The 21,381-nt window shown below is 43.9% G+C and overlaps 1 protein-coding gene across 7 annotated transcripts in view; it reads right to left on the reverse strand.

The window, feature by feature from the left end:
* Positions 1-21,381, reverse strand: part of ASTN2 (astrotactin 2) — a 1,062,617-nt gene that overhangs the window by 58,176 nt on the left and 983,060 nt on the right. The gene's annotated exons all lie outside the window — the stretch shown is intronic.

Consider the following 21,381-nt stretch of genomic DNA (forward strand, 5'->3'; position numbering starts at 1 on the left):
GCTATCCCCTGGATCTGAGACCCTGAGTTTGGACTTTTAGCCTACTTTACTGTGAGGAAATAAATGTCTTTTTGTTGAGGTTATCCACTTGTGGTATTTCTGTTATAGCAGCACTAGATGGCTAACACACCAGCCCTTCACACAATAGTAAAAAAAAAACAAACAAAACAAAAAACAAAACATTGCCATCAAGTCAATTCCAACTCATAGTGACCCTACAGGACAGAGTAAAAGGAGCAGCTGGTGAATTCAAGTTGCTTACCTTTTGGCCAGCAGCCTAGTAGCATCCCCAAATAATTTTTTTCCTGTTTCAGAAACAGATGAGAGCCAAGTACCCATAAAAATTAGAAAGGGAATAATAGGGACTTTTGCCAACTCAACCAGGAATTTTTTTTCTCCTCCAAAGTAAAGTTAAAGTCCACAATAGGTGTTTTTTAAACGCTTTCTGATTGTAACTAGCAAAGCTGTACTTGGGCCAGCCCAAGAGACACAAGGCTGAAGTGGAGCTCTTAAAAACCAGCATCAGGCAGAATAAACTTCATCCACCCTGAGGAGTTGTCTCTGGCTCATCCTTCATCCTCTCTCACCCTGTTCATCTGACACTTTGGATTTTAATCACGTGCCTTCCCTCCAGTTCTCACCTCCTCTAGACCTCATTGCTTCTCATCTAGTCTCAGTAACAGCTTCCTAACTTGCTTCCTCTAGCCCTGTCCCGTCTATAATCTACTATTGGTATTTTATCCAGAGTGATCTTCCTAAAGCATAAGTCTGATAATTACTGAGCAGCAGGCTCAACCCTTTAACAGCTCCTTTACCCTCAAGACAAAGTCCACACTTCTTAGCCCAGTACCAAAGGCCCTTTATGATTTGAACCCTGCCAACCTCTTCAGCCTCATCACCCGAATCTACTCCATTACATCATGAACACTTGCATATGGCTTATAAATTTGCCATGCTTCTCTGCTGCTCAATAACTTTTCACATGACTCCCTCTCTCTGGAAAACCCTTTTTACATCTCTCATTTTCTTCATTTAACAGACTCCAGTTCATCTTTTAAAACTCAACTAAAATGTCATCCTTTATGGCAAGCTTTCACCGGGCCAAGATGCATTCTCTCCTTCAAGCTCTCATATTCATGACTATATTTTATCATGAGCTCCATGGAGGCAGGGACAATGTTTTGTTCACCTCTGGGTTCCAGTGCTTTACAGAGAGTACACACTCATATAATAATAGAATGAATGAACACCAATGCACATAGAAGGATGCCATATTTGAATGGATTCTTGGAGAATAAGTGTGCTTTGGATGAGGAAAGAAAGGCTGGAGGAGATCATCCTGGCTGCCAAAAATTTACTTGTTCCCTCAATCTTTTTTCCATAGTTCATAATCTGTGTGATGTTACAGAACCAGTCCGCCAATTGTAATTGTCCTGTGGCAAAGTAATTTGTGTACACATCTGGTCCCTCCTAGTAAAATCGGTTCTTTAGAGCCAACACTGTGTTTCATTCCTCATTCCTCTGTGTGTCCCTTATAAGACTTAAAACATCCAGTTGCCATTGAGTCAACCCCAACTCATGGACACCCCATGTGTGTCAGAGTTGAACTGTGCTCCACAGAGTTTTCAGAAGCTGATTTTTCAGAAGTAGATTGTCAGGCCTTTCTCCAGAGGTATCTCTGAGTGGACTTGAACATCCAACCTTTCCACTAGCAGCCAAACTCATTAACCATTTGCACCACCTACGGACTTAGTGTTTAACATAACCAAACCAAACCGGTTGCTGTCAAGTCGCTTCCGACTCCTACTGATCCTACAGTACAGAGTAGAACTGTCTCATAGGGTTTCCAAGGAGCAGTTGGTAGATTCGAACTGCCAACCTTTTGGTTAGCAGCCAAGCTCTTAAACCACTGCGCCATGAGGGCTCCTTGTAGTGTTTAGCAGGAGGGAATACAGGTCACAGGTTTTGAGGTCAGATGAGACCTGCTTTCAAATAGCGGTTGTGCCACTTACCCCTTCTGTGACCTTGGCCAATCTACTGAAACTATATAAAAAAAAAAAAAAACCAGTGCCATCGAGTCGATTCCGACTCATAGCGACCCTATAGGACAGAGTAGAACCACCCCATAGAGTTTCCAAGGAGTGCCTGGCGGATTCGAACTAACCACTACGCCACCAGGGTTTCCACTGAAACTATATGAGCTTTTATTTCTTTATCTCTAAAGTGAGGGAAATAAAAGTGCCTGCTTCGTAGGACTGTTAAAAAAAAAAAAAACAGCTATTATTAAATGTAATATTGCATGTATTCATTTATTTATCCAGTAAACACTGAGTGTCCTCTACACGTGCGCTGCTGACTGTACAGAGAAAGGAAACAGGTGCCCCCTTTACCCTTGTGGACTGTCTAGTCTAAAAGGGGAGACAGTCATTAATACACAGTAAACATGCTGTGCATTAATTACAACAAAGGACAGGGATGGGGGAACATAATTTAGATATTTAGACTATGGGTCCAGGGGGTATCTTGATGAGGAAGTGACATTTAGGCTGAGACCTGAAGGATGAATAGGCATTAACCAAAGGAAGAGGATGCAGCACGTGTCACGACCTGGTGATAGTAAGAGCACCTGCTCTGCTGAGTGACAGGCTCACTAAATGGTAATGTAACTTCTGCGGAGGCCGTGTAGGTCAATGATTAGAAAGGAGCTTGGGCTCTGGAGCCAGACTGTCTGGGTTCAAATCCTGGCTCTGCCACTGAATTGCTGTGTGGCTTTAAGGAAATTTTTAACTTCTCTGGGCTTTGGTTTTTTTCATCTGTAAAACAGGGATAATAAAACACTGTTCTCATTGGGTTACTGAGTGGATTGAATGGCTTAACATACGTAAAACATTTACAAGAGTGCCTGGCACATTGAAAGCACTGTTTAAATAACAGCCACTGATATCATTTGTTATTTTATTCGTAGTCAGAAGTATTTACATGGATTCTCTTACAAAGGAAAAGGCAAAGGCCTTGTCTGAATAAGACTCATTAAAGCTAAGGACTGAAGAAGAATAGGAAATACTGGGATGCTGTCTATTAAAAGTGTCAGGGACTGGATTTGCCTCTCTGTAAATCTGCCTAATCCTGGCCTCTAGGGTTGGAACACTTCGTGAAATCCCTTGCGATGCCTCCAGGGGCCTCCCCTTGGCCTGCCATGGGTTGTCTAGATTTTGACAAGGGTATCAAGATTCCTGGAAGAAAGTTATTACTCCAAGACTCCGTACTATTCAAAAATTCACAGAATTAAAACAAAAACAAACAAATAAAAGCCGTCTGGGGGCTATCTCTGCCTTTTTTTTTTTTTTAAGATGTTTTTGTTGATTTAATATCCATCTAGAAGCCAGCAAAATTGCTGTTTATTTACTTTGTAGCTTCTGAGTGTCTTCATTGTTCCTGCTCTCCCTCTCTCTCCAATCCCTGTTACAGATACGATTAAGAAAGATCTATTTCACGGTATTAAGTTACTACACACGCTGGAGAGGTTTCAGGGGGCATGCCTGTGATAAGAGTGAGAGAAGTTGGATACAGTCGTGGGAGTCGGGCAGGCAGCTCACCCACCCACCAACCTCTCCACAAGGGAGACAGCTCCCTGGCCTCCTTGCTTGTTTTAATCTGTGAATGTTTCCCAGAAAGAAATAGTAACTTCTCCTTTTTCTGGCAGGGGTGCCTGATGAAACTCCCTGAAAACAGGGCCTCTCCCTCCCTTTCAGGCTGGCCTCACACATGCTAATGCAAATCAGCTCTGACCCAGCCAGGGGTCTTCGAGAAAGCTGCCAGGAGCTTTAGAACAAACACGCAAAGAATGTTATTTCATTTCTGGCATCCTGGGGAAAGAGGGACAGCAAGAGGGGAGTTGGGCAGTGAAGGAGGGGGTACGTGAGAGAATAAATATGAATGTTTATGGCAGGCAACAAGCTTAGAGCAAATGGAAACGATGAGAGAAAATTAGCATGAATAAAGAGCCTACTAAATGTCAGAAACTGACATACGGATTAATCAAAAAACTAAGCCTGTTGCCTTCAAGTTGATTGTGACTCATAGCGACTCTATAGGACAGAGTAGAACTGCCTCATCGGGCCTCCGAGAAGTGGCTGGTGGATTCCAACAGCCAGCCTTCTTGATTAGCAGGTGAGCTCTTCTCCATTGCACCACCAGGGCTCCAAAGTAACCACTGGGTTACTGAGCTTTTGTGTATATACGGTAGTGCCCACTGCCGTGGAGTCGAGTCGATTCCAACTCATAGCGACCCCTTAGGGTTTTCAAGGCTGTAAATCTTTACGGAAGCTGACTGCCACATCTTTCTCCCGAGGAACTGCTGGTGGTTTCAAACCCCTGACCTTTCGGTTGGTTAGTAGTCAAGCACTTTAGTCTCTGTGCCACCAGGGCTGACATACAGATTATTTTATTTAAACTTCACGTGCACATTTTGAGTAGAATTTGTTACTTCTGGTTTTTGGATGCAAGAAAAGGCCTGAGGTCTCAAAAGCTAATTGAGTTTTTAAAGGTTACTCAACTATGAAATAGTACAGCCAGGATTTAGATTATTTTATTCCAAATAGCATGCTATGTCTTCTCACTTAGGCTGTCTTATTGGTTGCCATTTGATAGCTTACCTAAGAAAACTGTAAGCACGACAACCCCATAGCCTCTCTTCCTCTCCATCATCTTGTCATTGTTCCAATTCCAGATCCATCATCTCTTACCAGTACTAGTATAACAGTCTCCTAACTAGCCCTGGTGGCATAATGGTTAATCACACTGGCCGCTAACCAAAATGCTTTTGGTTCCAACCCACCCCGCTGTTCTGCAGGAGAAAGACCTGGTGATCTGCTCCCATCAAGATTATAGCCTAGAAAATCCTATGGGGCAGTTCTTCTCTGTCTTATGAGGTCACTATCAGTTAAAATCGACTTGACAGCACCTAAACAAACAATAACTAATCTCCCTACCTCCAGTCCCTCCCATTCCAAACCACACTCCATCCACCAGACACAGTGATCATTCTAAAACCCAAACATGGCCTTCTCAGCGCTGCTCAAAACCTGTCAATATTTCTTAGCGTGCATCACAAAGCCTTGCATGTGCTCCTTCTCCAATTTCATGTACAGTATATTTCAACAATCCTAAACCTCTGTTTTCCCATAAGGTCCCTTCAATTTTGTACCTCCTTGCCTTTGTTTTGGCTGTTCTCTCTGCCTGTGATGCAATTACTTCCTCAATTCTAAATGTTCAATGCTACCCATTCTTCCAGTTCCAAGGCACCTCCTCAAAGGTACACTGGCTGTTAAAGATCACGGCCTCCTCTGAACTCTCATGCCTTTATTGTCTCTATAGAGACAAATGACCTCTATCCCCCCGGAGAATTAGCTGCCTACAATTTTATACCCAGTACTGGGCAAAACTCTTTCAATTTAAGCCATAGGATTTCAAATTTCAGCTTGGTCACTACCTTAAAGAAGAATACAAATGTAGACTCCGGAGCCAGAAAGCCTGTGTGAGAATCATGGTTCTACCACTTCCTAATTGGATGACCTTGGGCAAGCCATTTAGCCTTTTGGTTTTAGTTTCCTTACCTATAAAAAGTGAACACTATGGAAACCCTGGTGGCATAGTGGTTAAGTACTACAGCTGCTAACCAAAAGGTTAGTAGTTCAAATCCACCAGGTGCTCCTTGGAAACTACGGGACAGTTCTACTCTGTCCTACAGGGTTGCTATGAGTCAAAATGGACTTGACGGCAATGGGTTTGGTTTTTTTGGGTTTATGGTACCTACCTTTGTTGTTGTTGTGGTGTGCCATCAAGGCAGTTCTAATTCATAGCAACTTTGCTGGACAGGGTAGAACTTTCCCATAGGGTTTCCAGAGATATAATCTTTACAAGGGAGCCCTGGTGGTGCAATGATTAAGAAGCTTGGCTGCTAACCAAAAGGTGGCAGTTCAAATCCACGAGCCACTCCTTGGAAACTCTATGGGAGGGTTCTACCCTGTCCTATAGGGTCACTGTGAGTTGTAATCAACTTGACGGCAACAGAGTTTTTAACCTTTACAGGAGCAGATAGCCAAGTCTTTTCTCCCACAGAGCCACTGGTGGGTTCGAACCACAGACCTTTCAGTCAGCAGCAAATAACTATTGCGCCACTAGTGCTCTGAACCTACGTTAAACTAAAAGAAAAAAAAAAAAAGATTCCCGTCGAGTCAATTTTGACTCATTGTGATCCTATAGGACATAGGGTCCTATGCCCCATAAGGTTCCCAAGTGGCAGCTGGTGGATTTGAACTGCTGACATTTGGTTAGCAGCCATAGCTCTTAGCCACCGAGCCACCAGGGCTCTGTAGCTACCTTAAAGAGTATCATATTGTGAGGATTCAAAGAGTTAGTGGATGTAAAGTTTTTAGCACAACGCCTAGCATGTAGTAAGAACTTGGTAAATGGTCATTGTTGATAGTGACTGGAAAGTCAGAGACCATGCCATCACTATGTCTTCAGTTAATATTTACAAATGTTTACATGAAGGACTGACTCCATCCAGTCACCCCGCAATACCTATTACTGAGCTTTAGTGTTTAATGAATTGAGCACCTTCTACCTGCCAGGCCATATGTTAGGGACTCATAGCTTCCTAGAACATAGCTTCTAAAACATCTCCTAACCATAGAGCACTGACAGTCTTGGTTTTCTATAATCATGAAAACTATATTAGGGATGGGTTCAAGGCACAGTAGGAGAACAAAAAAGGAAGGGAAGGAACTTCTTATTATGTCACATGTTTGGGGGAAAATGACCCCAAATTGGCCACATCTCATGTTCAAAGGGCTCTTGGGAAATGCTCCAGGAGAACAGAGAAATATGAGCAATTGCACAGTGGGCAGGGCAATCGGTCAATACTGAGTCCCCTTCATGGTCATGCCAAATGAAGACCTATTGAAGAAAAGGTATGTACTTGATATATACTTGGCAATGAGCATCTACTATGTGCTGGGCACTCTGGGCTTGGGAGATTTTCATGTGTTAAGTATTCTACACTTGTCTTATGATAAAACTTTAATGTAGAAAGTAGAAATACCCCCATTTTACAGATGTTGAATTGAGAGCCATGAAAAATAAGTGTCTTGTACAGTCAGTAAGTGCCTGAGATTTGAATTGATCCTAGGATAATCTAACTCAAAACCCTAGGCTGTTAGCCTCTAACACCTAAGATGATCCAGATGCATGGATGCTTGAATCTAGAGCAAGAGAATAGCAGGTTGGCTACTGGGAAGTTAAGACCCTGGCTCAACCCAGGTCTGACATTGGCTGTTAGGGTGACCTAGAGCAGACCCCATCCCCTCCCTGGGTTTCAGTTTATCCTAGAAAGAGGGAAGGTTTGGGTCAATGGTGTCTCAGGCCCCAAGCTCTATTATTCTGTGATTCAAATGTGAAAGCTGAACAGGGTTGTTGGTAGATGGAGGAGTCTATCTCTAGGGGAAAGGAGAACAGAGCAGAAAGAAAAATGCCAGAAGTCTGGGTTTTGTCTCACCTCTGACTCTCTATACATCATTAATGATGATCCCCTGCAGTCTAACACCTTTCCAGTGATGACCTCAAGACTGCTAATGCAACAGCCTCTTTCACAGATGGAGGTGTGGGTGCGGGGGAGGAGGCCTGTCAGGGCCGAGTGATGAATACACAGTCCAGATGACAGGAGAAGGGAAAGGCTGGAAGGCCTAACCACTAGCCCAACCCACTCCTATATTCAGGAGTTCCTCAAGTCCTAGATGTCAAAGCAGGAAGTGACTTCTCCACCCAACTTCATTGTAACTAGGAGGAAACTGAGATTAAGAAAGACAAAACTCTTAGCCCAAGGCCCCAGGCAGATGGGCATCAAAGTTGGGCCCAGAACCTAGGTGGGGCTTGTCATCTTACCCCAGGGACATCTCCACACACTGAGCTGTGTCTGTGTTTCTTCCTAACGAAGTGACCCAAAAGTAGAAGAAGGTGGCCACAGTTTACTGGTAAGAACCCTGAATCGGGTGTCAAAACCCCTATGTGTTAGATCCTGGCTGTGCTTTGATTATGAAGCCTATGGATCTCTTGGAAACTCGGCTTCCTCACTGTACACTGAGAGCTGGCCTAGACTGTTGTTGTTAGGTGCTGTCAAGTCACTTCCGACTCACAGTGATCCCATTTATGACATAATGAAACACTGCTTTGTCCTGTGCCATCCTCACAATCATTGCAGTGTTTAAGCCATTTGTTGAAGCCACTATGCAATCCATTTCACTGTGGGTCTTCCTCTTTTTCGATGACCCTCTACTTTACCAAGCATGATGTCCTTCTCCAGGACTGGTCCCTCCTAATAACATGTCCAAAGTATATGAGATGAAGCCTCGCCATCTTCCCTTCTAAGGAGCATTCCATCTGTACTTCTTCCAAGATAGTTTTTTCTTCTGGCAGACCATGGTATATTCAACATTCTTCTCCAAACTCGTAATTCAAAGGCACCAATCCTTCTTCAGTCTTCCTTATTCATTGTCCAGCTTTCACAGGCATGTGAGGCAATTGAAAACACTATGGCTTGAATCAGGTGCACTTTAACCCTCAAAAGGACATCTTTGCCTTTTTACACTTTAAAGAGGTCTTTTGCAGCAGATTTCCCCAAGGCAATACGACATTTGATTCCTTGACTGCTGCTTTAATGGGCATTGATTGTGGGTCCAATTAAAATGAAATTCTTCAGAGCTTCAATATTTCTGTTTATCATGATGTTTCTTATTGGTCCAGCTGTGAGGATCTTTATTTTACTTATGCCGAGGTGTAATCCATACTGAAGGCTGTAGTCTTTGATCTTCATCAGTAAATACTTCAAGTCCTCTTTGTTTTCAGCAAGCAAGGTTGTATCATTTGCAAATACCAGGTTGTTAATGAGTCTTCCTCCAAACCTGATGCTGTGTTCTTCTTCATATAGTCTGGGTTTTCAGATTATTTTGTTCAGCAAACAGATTGAATAAGTATGGTGAAAGGATACAACTGACGCACACTTTTCCTGATTTTAAACCATGCAGTATCCCCATGTTCTGCTTGAATAACTGGCTCTTGGTCTATGCACTGGTTCTGCCTGAGCACAATTAAGTGTTTTATAATCCCTATTCTTCACAATGTTATCCACATTTTGTTACTATCCACACAATCGAATTCCTTTGCATAGTCAATAAAACGCAGGCAAACAACTTTCTGGTATTCTCTGCTTTCAGCCAAGATCCATCTGACATCAGCAATGATGTCCCTCGTTTCATGTCCTCTTCTGAATCCAGCTTGAATTTCTGGCAGTTCCCTGTCGATGTACTGCTGCAACCACTTTTGAATGATCTTCAGCAAAATTTTACTTATGTGTGATATTAATGATATTGTTCAATAATTTCTGCATTCTGTTGGATCACCTTGCTTTGGAATGAGCACAAATACGGATCTCTTCCAGTCAGTTGGCCAGGTAGCTGTCTCCCAGATTTGTTGGCATAGACAAGTGAGCGCTTCCAGCATTGCATCTCAACTGGTATTCCATCAATTCTTGGGGCCTTGTTTTTCACCAATGCCTTCAGAGCAGCTTGGACCTATTCCTTCAGTACCATTTGTTCTTGATCATATCCTGAGATGGTTGAACATCGACCATTTTTGTTGTTGTTGTTTTTACAGTGACTCTGTATATTCCTTTCATCTTCTTTTGATGCGTCCCTTGTTGTTCAATATTTTGACCGTAGAATTCTTCAGTATCACAACTGGAGCCTTGTTTTTTTTCTTCAGTTCTTTCAGCTTGAGAAAATATGTTCTTCCCTTTTGGCTTTGTAACTCCAGGTCTTTGCACATTTCATTATAATCTTTTGTCTTCTCAAGCCGCCCTTTGAAACCTTCTGTTCAGCTGTTTTACTTCATCATTTCTTCCATTTGCTTTAGTTGCTCTATGTTCAAGAGGAAGTTTCAGAGTCTCTTCTGACATCCATTTTGGTCTTTTCTTTCTTCCCTGTCTTTTTAATGACTTTTTGCTTTTGTCATGTATGATGGCCTTAATGTCATCCTACAACTTGTCTGGTATTGAGTCATTAGTGTTCAGTGTATCAAATCTATTCTTAAGATGGTCTCTAAATTCAGGTAGGATATACTCAAGGTTGTATTTGGCTACAGTGTTTTCATTTTCTTCGGCTTCAATAATGAACTTGCATATGAGCAACTGATGGTATGTTCCACATTCAACCCTGGCCTTGTTCTGACTGATGATATTAAGCCCTTCCATCATCTCTTTCCACAGATGTAGTCAATTTGATTCCTGTGTATTCCATCTGGGGAGGTCCATTTGTATAGCTGCCATTTATGTTGGTGAAAAAAGGTATTTCCAATGAATAAGTAGTTGATCTTGCAAAATTCTTTTATGTGCTCTCTGTAGTTTCTGTCACTAAGGCCATATTTTTTCAACTACCAGTCCTTCCTCTTTGTTCCAACTACTGAATTCCAATAACCAGTAATTATCAATGCATCCTGACTGCATGTTTGATTAATTAGAGACTGAAGAAGTTGGTAAAAATCTTCAATTTCTTCTTCATTGGCATTAGTGGCTGGTGCATAAATTTGAATAATAGTTGTATTAACTTGTCTTCCTTATAGGCTTATGGATATTATCCTATCACTGACAGCACTGGACTTCAGGATTGATCTTGAAATGTTCTTTTTGACAATGAATGTGATGCCATTCCTCTTCAATTTTTCATTCTCAGCATAGTAAACCATATGACTGTCTGATTCAAATGGCCCATATCAGTCCATTTCAGCTCACTAATGCCTAGGATATTGATCCTTATGCATTCCATCTCATATCTGAAGACTTCCAATTATCCTAGATTCATACTTCGTATATTCCACCTTCTGATTATGAACGGATGTTTGCAGCTGTTTCTTCTCACATTGAGTTGTGTCACATCAGCAAATGAATGTCCTCAAAGCTTTACTCCATCCATGTCATTACAGTGGACTATACTTTGAGGAGGCAGCTCTTCCCCAGTCATCTTTTGAGCGCCTTCCAACCTGAGGGGCTCATGTTCCAGTACTATATCAGACAATGTTCTACTGCTATTCATAAGGCTTTCACTGGTCAATTTTTTTAGAAGTCGATCGCCAGGTTCTTCTTCCTAGTCTGTCTTAGTCTGGAGGCTCTGCTGAAACCTGTCCACCATGGGTAACCCTGCTTGTATCTGAATATCAGTGGCATAGCTTCCAGCATCCCAGCAACACACAAGCCACGGTATGACAAACTTACAGATGAGTGGTGGTGGCCTAAGTTAGAGATTCCAAATTAACGACCTTCAGGTTAATTCTGACTTACAAATTTGGTTTATTTGATCAATTTTAAATTGATTGCCAAACCCAAACCAAAACCAAACCTGTTGCTGTCGAGTCGATTCCTACTCATAGCAACCCTATAGGACAGAGCAGAACTGCCCCATAGAATTTCCAGGGAGTGTCTGGGAGATTCCAACTGCTGACCTTTTGGTTAGCAGCCATAGCACTTAATCACTATGCCACCAGGGTTTGCATTTACTGATTAGAAGATTACTAATTAAACACCTAGATTTTGGCTTGAAGATTTGTCAGCACTGGATCTGCATTCCCACATGATAACAATTAGCTGGAGCTGAGTATCTTTCATTCCATTTGTAGTTTGCCACAGTCTCCACTACTCCCTATTATCCAGTATCTGGCCATCTTGACCCACTGACATCACTTGCAAGCTTCCCCTTTCAAAGCACAGCTGAACATTTCTCCAATCTCCATCAGCTCCCCTGCCCCTCACATGAGGCATCCACTGTCCCCTGAGACTGCCAGCCCTTTGAGGGCCAGCTATTAGAATGCTTTCTGATAGTGAGGTGATAATATCTGCCACCCTTCCAGGCTTTGCCCTCAGTTCTGTTCTCTGGGGTCATGGTAGACACATCTACGCTCTCTGGCCCTGTATAGGCCTACAGAGGGCTGAAGACAGTGGGTCCATTTTCCCGTGTCTCCTCTTAACCTGAATAAACCATCCAGGTCATTCAAATGTTCCTCAGGCACATGATTTCTATAGCCTTCAGTGACCTGCTACCTCTCCTCTGGGCATCATTCAGATACTTGGTCTTCCCCTTGCAAGTCAGATCCTCTCTGCAGCCATAAAACTCTCACAGGCCGTCCCCTCCATTGAAGCCTTCCCATGACTCCTCTCCAAGCCCGAACATGGCTGGCAAGGCTCTCACTGCCCCTCATCCTCTACAGCTACTCTCTCTGTGCAGTGTGTTTTCTCTGGTCTCCCAGGCTTCTCACAATCTGTGTTCTGCCTGTAACACTCTTTACCTCTCCTTGTCCTTTCTCAGGAAAACTTTGGAGGAGTGCATCCACTGGCTGGGTCAGTGGCTCTTTCTTGGTATTCCCACAGGCCCTGGGCTCTCCTGTCAGAGCATGGAGTAAAGTTTCCTATAACTGCCTGACCCCTTCTCTGTCTACTCCCACCATTGTGAGCTCCACAAGGGCAGAGACCACATTTGGCTCAGTTACTTCTGCATCTCAAGAGCCTAGCTTAGTGTAAGGCACATCATAAGCGTCCAACACATGACATGGCCTTTTCCTGAGCACTTTGCTCTACAGTCAATTATGAAAAATAGGAAAACAGGTGTTTCTGGATGCTTCTAGAATTGCTGTTTCCAGATGTTTCCAGAACGAGCTGAGGCCATGTTGCTGTACTTTGACCCATCACATGTACCACTCAGGACACCACTCATTGTGTCCGCAAATGTGTTAGGACTCCACTTTTCCCCATTACCCACACCAAATGGCTTCTCTGCCTCCGAACACAACTCAGCCTATTCTCCACAACGTGGTCACAGTTGTCACCACAAAACACAGGTTAAAATACACCCTGGCTGGGCTGAGGGCTGTGGGGACCATAGTCTCAGGGAATATCTAGCTCAATTGGCATAACACAGTTTATAAAGAAAATGTTCTACATTCTACTTTGGTGAGTAGCATCTGGGTTCTTAAAAGCCTGTGAGTGGCCATCTAGGATACTCCACTGGACCCACCCCTTTGGGAGCAAGGAAGAATGAAGAAAACTAAAGGTACAAGGGAAAGATTAGTCCAAAGGACTAATGGACCACATCTACCATGGCCTCCACCAGACTGAGTGCAGCACAACTAGAAAGTGCCTGGCTACCACCACTGACTGCTTTGACAAGGATCACAATATAGGGTCCCAGACACAGCTGGAGAAAAATGTAGAACAAAATTCTAACTCAAAAAGAGAGACCAGATTTGTTGGCCCGATAGAGACTGGAGAAACCCTGACAGCATGGCCCCTGGACACCCTTTCAGCTCAGTAATGAAGTCACTCCTGAGGTTCACCCTTCAGTCAAAGATTGGGCAGGCCTGAAAAACAAAATGAGACTAAAGGGGTACACCAGCCCAGGGGCAAGGACTAGAAGGCAGGAGGGAACCGAAAAGCTGGCAATGGGGGTTGTTAACCAATGTCATAAAACAATATGTGTACTAACAGTTTAATGAGAAACTAGTTTGTTCTGTAAACCTTCATCTAAAGTACAATTAAAAAAAAAAATACACCCTGTCCCTCCTCAAAAGCCTTTTCTGGCTTCTATTGCCTACAGGATAAAATCCAGCTCCTCCACTGGACTTTCAAGGCTTAACCCACCAATGCAGTCCCAGCTCCATCTCTCCACCCTCCATGAGTTCGCACGAGCAGTCTGTACCCTGTCCCTCTGGAGCCCTGGCTTGCCTCCCATTCCTGGATGAAATCCTGACGCAGTTTGAGGAAAGAAACAGCCTGCCTGAGAGTCCTCAGCAGGTTTTAGGAGCCTCACTGTCTGTCGGCTGAAAAACAGCGTTATTTTTCCTCTACAAATCTCTCTTGGCTTTGGACACACTGCTGTATTTGCTTCTGGCTTGAGAACAGCTCTTTCCCTCTCTGGGGCCCCAACTGTGCACTTTGGGGAGGTCAGCGTGACCTGATGCTAGACGGAACTGAATCGCTAGGCTGCCCTCCTCGCCCCTACTCCTTGGACCATAGGACAGGGCACCACAGGCAAAGAAAGTTTATGTTCCACTTGAGTTTGGGGACATCGCAGACCCCTGGTCCCTGCTGAGCTCTGGGCCTTTGGTCACGCCCAACTGGCGGCTCACCCCAGAGCCAGAAAATAGGCACAGACCCTTGTACTGAGACAGGGTGGGGAGGGGGGAAATGCACAGAACAATGGAAGAAGGGAGATCCTGGGGTCAAGCAAGACAGAATGAGAGATACAAGGAGAAAGAGATAGAGATAAAAACACAATGAGAGTACAAGAGAGGTAAACTCAGGCACAAAAAGACAGTGGCAGACAGACACAGGAGAGAGGAGAGGGAAAAGAAGAAAAGAATCAGACAAACAATAAAGAAATGGACAAAAGAGGAAAGCAAAGGAGAGATGTTGAAAAAAACAGGAAGGAAACAAGAACGGAAGGAAGGAAGCAAAGAAAGAAAGGGCATGAAGGATGGGGGAGCTAAAGGAGGGGAGACAAGACAAAAAAAAGGGAATGAGAAAGATGCAGTGAAAAGGAAAAGCCAGAGAGAGCAGGACAGGAACTCTGTCGGCCCCCTCTTGGCTTCTTTCCCTGGCGTGTCCTGGATCAACCTTGGGCCGCAGCCTTAGCACGCATTGGTCCCGAGGCTGCAGCCCAGGCCCCTGGTCAGCATGGAAGTCTTCATCTGTGTACATCTCTGCTCTCACAGGAGCTGAAAGTCCCCTCTGAAGTTGGCCAGGCCATGTTAGAGACTTGGTTAAAGGGACACATTGAACAGATTGTGTCACTGAAGCCGAAAGGAAGTATCTAGCCTTACGTGAATGCAGTTCTTTCATCTGGACTCAGATCCTTGTCTGCCCAATTGCCAGCGGCTTGGGTCAGTCTCCTTGTCTCCATCATCTCCTGAGATGCACAGCTCCAGATTCATGAGAAGGCCCTGTGAGATGGCCCCTTCAATCCTTCTTCTAATGGAGAAAATAGGGCTTCAAAGTAGAAACGACCTGCCCAAGGCTATATTGCCCCTTAGGGCCAGAGGCATGATGGTCCTTAGGTTTCTCACCTTCTATGTTTGAGGTCTCCTATCATCTGGCAAATACTTTTGAATGCCATCCCTGGAGGGCTCCTGATGACTTTCATACTGTTTCCAGTAAATTCTGAGCTGATTCTTGGCACAAGAAGAGGAAATGAAGAGGGTAGGGTAGGAATGTAAATAAAAGGAAACATTGGGATTTCATCTAATATATAATTATAGTAACTATGGTGGTGGCCCTGGCTGCTTCTGCGATGTGCTGCCCAAGCTATGCTTGGGAGGGAGGTGTCCTGGGGGGCCAGTGGGGGACCCAGCAACACTCCATCAAGGCTTCAAGCCTCCTCGCCTTTTGGAATGGTGTCCTTGGACCAGAAGTCTGGACTTGTTTGCAGAAACACACTTGAGTCTGGAGACTCTAGGAAACAACTGAGCAAAGGAGAGCTGGGGATCAGGGGCATTTCAAAAATGACACTGGAAGCATGTCTCCAGGGAGGAGCGGGGCTCTTCACATAGAGTATGTGTTCAACTGTGTGGCACTGCAGGGACTCAAGGAAGAGAACGAAGTTTTGGAGTTCAGTGATAGCCAAGTCAGCTTTTGGTGTGACAACTGAGAATTTGTTTTCCATATTGTTTCCAACTCATCTAGGGATGGGTGTTTGCACCAAAAATCCCTTTCCAGAGCTTCCACCCCACCCTCATCACCACTTACACACGTCCAATTCTTCTCATAATCTAATGTGATGATTATGAGTTCAGGCTCTGGAAATAAATGATCTGGATTTGAATCTTGGCTTCTCCACTTTAGTTGTGGTCCTGGTCAAGTTACCTAATATCTCTGTCCCTTAGTAGCTTCATCTGTTAGATGAGGATAATAGTAGCTGTCTTAGAGGGTTGTTTTGAGGATAAAATTAGATGATAGATGGTAGGTAGGTAGGTAGATGGACAGATAGACAGACAGACAGATAGATAGACAATAGGCAGACAGACAGACTGATAGATGGATAGATAGATACAGTACTAGACCTAGTCTGGCACATAGTGGGTGTCCCCTGAATATTTGGTGACAGAACGAGTTAGATGGTTAGAACACGTGTGAAAGGGAGAAATTAGTATCTCCAGAATTTCTACATTGACTTGGGAATTTGTTAGAATTATTCAAGAAATATTTATTGGATTCTGATTGGTGTCAGGCACTGTTCTAGGCACCAGGGATAAACAAAACAAACACAGAACATGCTCTTATGCAGCTGACATTCTAGTGAGAGAAGGCAGACAACAAACAGATAAGTAGATACTAAATCCTCACAGCTTTAGTAAGTACCGCAGAGAAAATAAAGTGGGTTTCACGGGTCTGTGTGTGTAGCAGGAGGGATCTACCACAGATAATGTGGTCAAGAAAGGCCTCTTTAATGAGGTGACATTAAATCATGAATCTGAAGGATGACTAGAAACAAATCATGGGAAGAACCAGAGGAAGGACATGCCAGGGAAAGGGAAGAACAGAGGCAAAGTCCTTAAAAAGCGACTGTCACATTCTAGGCAAGTGTGCCTGGAAAGTAATGATTAAAGGGGCCATTGTCAGAGATGAAGGTTTAGCTTGCTCTTCCACTGAGATGTTGTGAGCATAATAGTGTCAAGAAGGCAGCCCCAGGCTTAGGAAAAGTATGTAATTACTAAACTAATAGTAATAACAGTGATTACTACTACTGCTCCCACCATTTAGTAAACATTGACAAGGAGCTAGAGGCTATCTTGAGCTCTTTACATGTTTCAATCCATTGAATCTTTACAACCCTATGAAACAGGTCCTATTACGATTCCATTTTACAGAAGAAAAAACTGAAAGAGAGGTGAAGAACTTGCCCAAGATCACACATTGGATAGGTTTTGGAGCTAGGGTAAAAACTCATCTCTGATTTCAAAGGCCTAATTGAAAAATATGTGTATATGGGTGGGTGCGTTGGGGGAAGTTGGATTTAAAGGAACTAATCGTTCTTTTACTCACTGCTCCTTGACAAACGCAGATTTCAAAGCATTTTCTCATCTACTCGCAGTTGTTGAAACAATCTGGGAAGTATGATTAATATCACCATTTTCCAGATGAGAATGATGAGGCATGAACTACCTCTCCTGGGATTCTTAGACTGGAATCTGGATCTTCTGGTCCTCAAACCTAGCACTCTTTCCTTTGCAAACAGTGCTGCTTGCAGTTAGAAAGCCCTTTTCCACCTACCCTCATTTAGGTATCCTGACAACTCCATGTGCTTGGGTGGGCAAGAACATAGGCAGCGCTAGTAGAGGGGTGAGGGGATTGCTAGAATCTGCTTGGATATGGATCCCAGTTCTATCCCTTCTTGTCGTGTTACCTTGGGCAAAATGTTTCCTCACTTAGGCTCAGTTTTCTCATCTGTGAAAAAGGAGATGATAAAATACAGTACCATATCCATAGGGTTACGGGGAGAATTAGATGAGATAGTACTTGTAATATCCTTAGCATGGTTCCTGGCACATAGTGAATGTTCAATAAATTATTATTACTACTAATACTACTACTACTATTATTCAGAAAGGTCTGGAATCATTGAAAATTAGAACCTTGGTTTGGCATCTCCATCCCTAACTCAGTGTGCAAGTTTTAGAGACCTCTGAGTTTAACCTTTTCATTACACAGATGAGAACATCAAGTCTAGAGGAGGGGGAGGGACTAGCCTAAGGTCATACTGAGCATAAGTACCAGGCTTGCTGTCTGACTCCTGACTTCAGGATCTTTGTATCATAATATCCTCTCTTTTCCAGAACCTTTGTTTTCCTTATATACCCCCAGCCCTCCCACCTCTGCTAAGAAGGAGCCTCCCTGTTAAGCATTTGGTCCCTCCTTGGATGTTGGTGCATGCCTGCATTACCCAGGCCCCCTTGGCATTCCCTTCATAGAGCTGAGGCCAGGGAGGTGAAGACAGGCCTGGGGCATGACTCTGAATGTGTGAGAACGAGCTCCCCACCCCAGGAATTGGGCCTGGAAACTGCTGGCATGTTTGCTCATGACTTTTTGGCAACTGTCCCATGATTAGAGAAAGGCAAGGAAGTCAAGACAAGACAGAAGTTAACTTCCTTGTGTAATAGGAAATTGGGGAACAGTTACAAGAAGGGTGTTTAGGCCACTGGCCAGGCAGGGACACAAGACCATGGCTGCCCAGCCTGGCCTGACCCATCCACCCTGAGTGGCAACTCCTGCTCAAGGTCACCCTCGGACTCCAACAGCCCAAGGGAGGAGGAGCTGGCCCCACTGTCATACCTTCTGGGGACCCTCTCCCTCTACTGGTCTTTGTTTGTTTTCGTCCAAAAGCAAAACAAATGAAGCAAACAAGGAAATTCAATTTAAACAGGGCCCAGGTGCTGATGTTTCTGTTTTATTACACCAGGGTGAGCTTAGGACAGAAAATCAGCCTTGACTTTCACTCCTCCAATTGGTCTCACCCTGTGGTGCTGTGTACAATTACATGAACGGAGGGGCTGCAAAACCAATTTGCCTTCTTAGGTGGGGTGGAGAGAGGGTGGGGCTGGAAAAGGGCCAGACAGACAGGGAGAAAGGTGGGTGAAACTAAAGTAAAATAAGAAATAGGAGAGACGGAGATACACACACAGAAAGAGAAATTAAGAGAATGACAAATGGCGGCTCAGAAAGGCAAAGAAGGAATGATAGGAAGAATGAGAGACAAAGACAAAAAGGCACAAAGAGAATACTTAGAGAAGGAATAAAAGACAAAGAGAGACAGAGAAGCAGAGGGGTCCCCTGAAAGGCAAAATGAAAGTGAGAGAAGCAGAAAAGTTAGTAGGGTGGAAGCTCAGGAGATTGCAAAGAAGAGATAGAGACAGCGATTAAATCCTATGGCAAAATTATGAAATCACAGACCTCTCAAGCTGGAGTGGCACTAATGGGACCCCCGTCTTAAAGATGCTGAAACTAAGGAAGAGAGAGAGGATATGAATGCTTTACCCAAGGTCACAGAGGCAGAGGCGGTGGTAGTGGGATATGAACCCAGATTTTCCTGGCTGAGAAAATGGTCCTTCATTTAGGTCCACTTAAATCCTTTCATCACACCTTCTGACAGCATGGACCAGGGTTTGGCATCCAATGGAGCTTAATTAAAACTTGGCTCTTTCCGAGCCTCCTCTTCTCTGGACTTATCCTCTCTTTTCACCCCATTTTTCCTCCAAGGATCCTGAATGATCATACTTTCCAGGGCTAGTGAGACCCCAAACTATGTCATAGGGACCAATTCCTCCAGGATTATCCTAGGAAGAAAAAAACACTGATATTCAGAGACTGAGTCAGGGAGAGGGGAGTGGGAAAAAGAAGAATTAAACTAACCTTTCCTGCAGACTTCCTAGGTGCCAAGCCTTTTGATAAAACCTGTTTGTGGAATTTCTCATTTAATCCCCCTTTTCTGGTAGAAGAAACTATTGTATAGAACAGTGAAAAGTGATTTGCTCCAGGGCCAATTATGAATAAGTATGTGGCAGAACCAGGACTCACACTTAGCTCAACCTGACCCTAAACCCTGCCCTCTTTCTACTTCCACACACAGCCCTTTTGGCCCAAGAGGAAGAAAACAAATTTTGGTAAGGAATGAGCAAGCAGAAAATGAGAAACCCCAAGAACTGACACTGGAACTACTTTAAAACTTGAGACTGAGTGGGTCAGACTTCATGGGAGGAGAGCCGCCAGTGGGATAAGAGACTGTTCCAAACAACACCCTGGCTCCTGGTCAGAGTGGCTCAGGTCCCAGGGCCATTAATAAAATCAATTTCAAAAAGAAAAAAAAAAAGAAGAAGAAGAAAGAAGTGCTCAGAGTTTGGGACAAGCACATTTCCAAGACAGAGGATGAAAGGATGTTCCCCATTTTAAGAGATGGGAAGGGGGGTGGTTGTCAGGCAGTGAGGAAAAGAAGGGGTGGGGGAAGTATTCATCACTTTCAAAGGATGGCAGTTGATTTGTCAGCTCTCAGTGGTAATTGCTTTTGGGGTTCCATAAAACATTTCACTGCTGTCTACATAATGGGCCTGTAGGATTCCAGCCCAGCTAAAGCTAAGTCCCCACAATGTCACCCAGAGACAGTGGATAGGAGCCACCTGCCAGGGCTCTGTTCTTCTCTGCTAGATGCCATCTCTCCCAGTGGTCAGCGAATAGGAGTAGGGGTGGGGACGGAGGCATTCAAAATTAATATTTACTACAAGAAGGACAGCAACAGTGATAACAGCTCCTCCTAGGAGCTCACAACTGAGTGGGGAGCATTTGTGCATTATCTCATCAAAGCCTCCTGGGGTCCCAGCGAGCTAGAGGCCATATTATTCCCATTGTCACTGAGGAAGAACTGGAGGCTTGAAGGTTGAGAAACTCGCTCAACATCACACAATTGGTAACAGTCAGGGCAGAGATTTCAACCCAGGTCTCTCTGTCTCCAGTTTATGTTGTGTGACACATGAGGGACAGAGGAACCAGAGAGTGTTATGGATTGAATTGTGTCCTCCCAAAATGTGTGTCAACTTGGCTAGGCCGTGATTTCCAGCATCGTGTGATTATCTACCATTGTGTGACCTGATGTGATTTTCCTATGTGTTGTAAATCCTACTTCTATGTTAATGAGGTTGGATTAGCGGCAGTTATGTTAATGAGGCAGGACACAATCAACAAGATTAGATTGTGTTTTAAGTCAACCTCTTTTGAGATACAAAAGAGAGAACTGATCAGAGAGACAGGGGGACTTCATACCACCAAGAAACAAGAGTCAGGAGAATAGTGTATCCTTTGGACCCAGGGTCCCTGTGCTGGGAAGCAACTCAACCAGGAAAGATTGATGACAAGGACTTTCCCCTAGAGCTGACAGAAGGAGAACACTTTCCCCTGGAGCTAGCACCCTGAATTTGAACTTCTAGCCTTCTAGATTGTGAGAGAATAAAATTCTCTTTGTTAAAGCCAACTACTTGCAGTATTTCTGTTATAGATGACTAAGACAGACAGCTATCAGAAAATCTTTCAACAATGCCACTTTCTCCATACAAACATAGATTTTTAGAGTTGAAGGAGACCTTACAGACCTTCATCTACCAGAACACTTGTATTTCACCGATGAGTTTAGTGATAAAGAGGCTGTAGAGTCACTCTCTCGTGGTCTGGGTCCCAATCCCACCACTCACTATGAAGACTGAGTTGTTGTTGTTGGTAGTCATCAAGTTGATTCCAACTCATAG

The sequence above is a fragment of the Elephas maximus genome, chromosome 9, assembly GCF_024166365.1.
Source record: "Elephas maximus indicus isolate mEleMax1 chromosome 9, mEleMax1 primary haplotype, whole genome shotgun sequence".
Classification (NCBI taxonomy): domain Eukaryota; kingdom Metazoa; phylum Chordata; class Mammalia; order Proboscidea; family Elephantidae; genus Elephas; species Elephas maximus.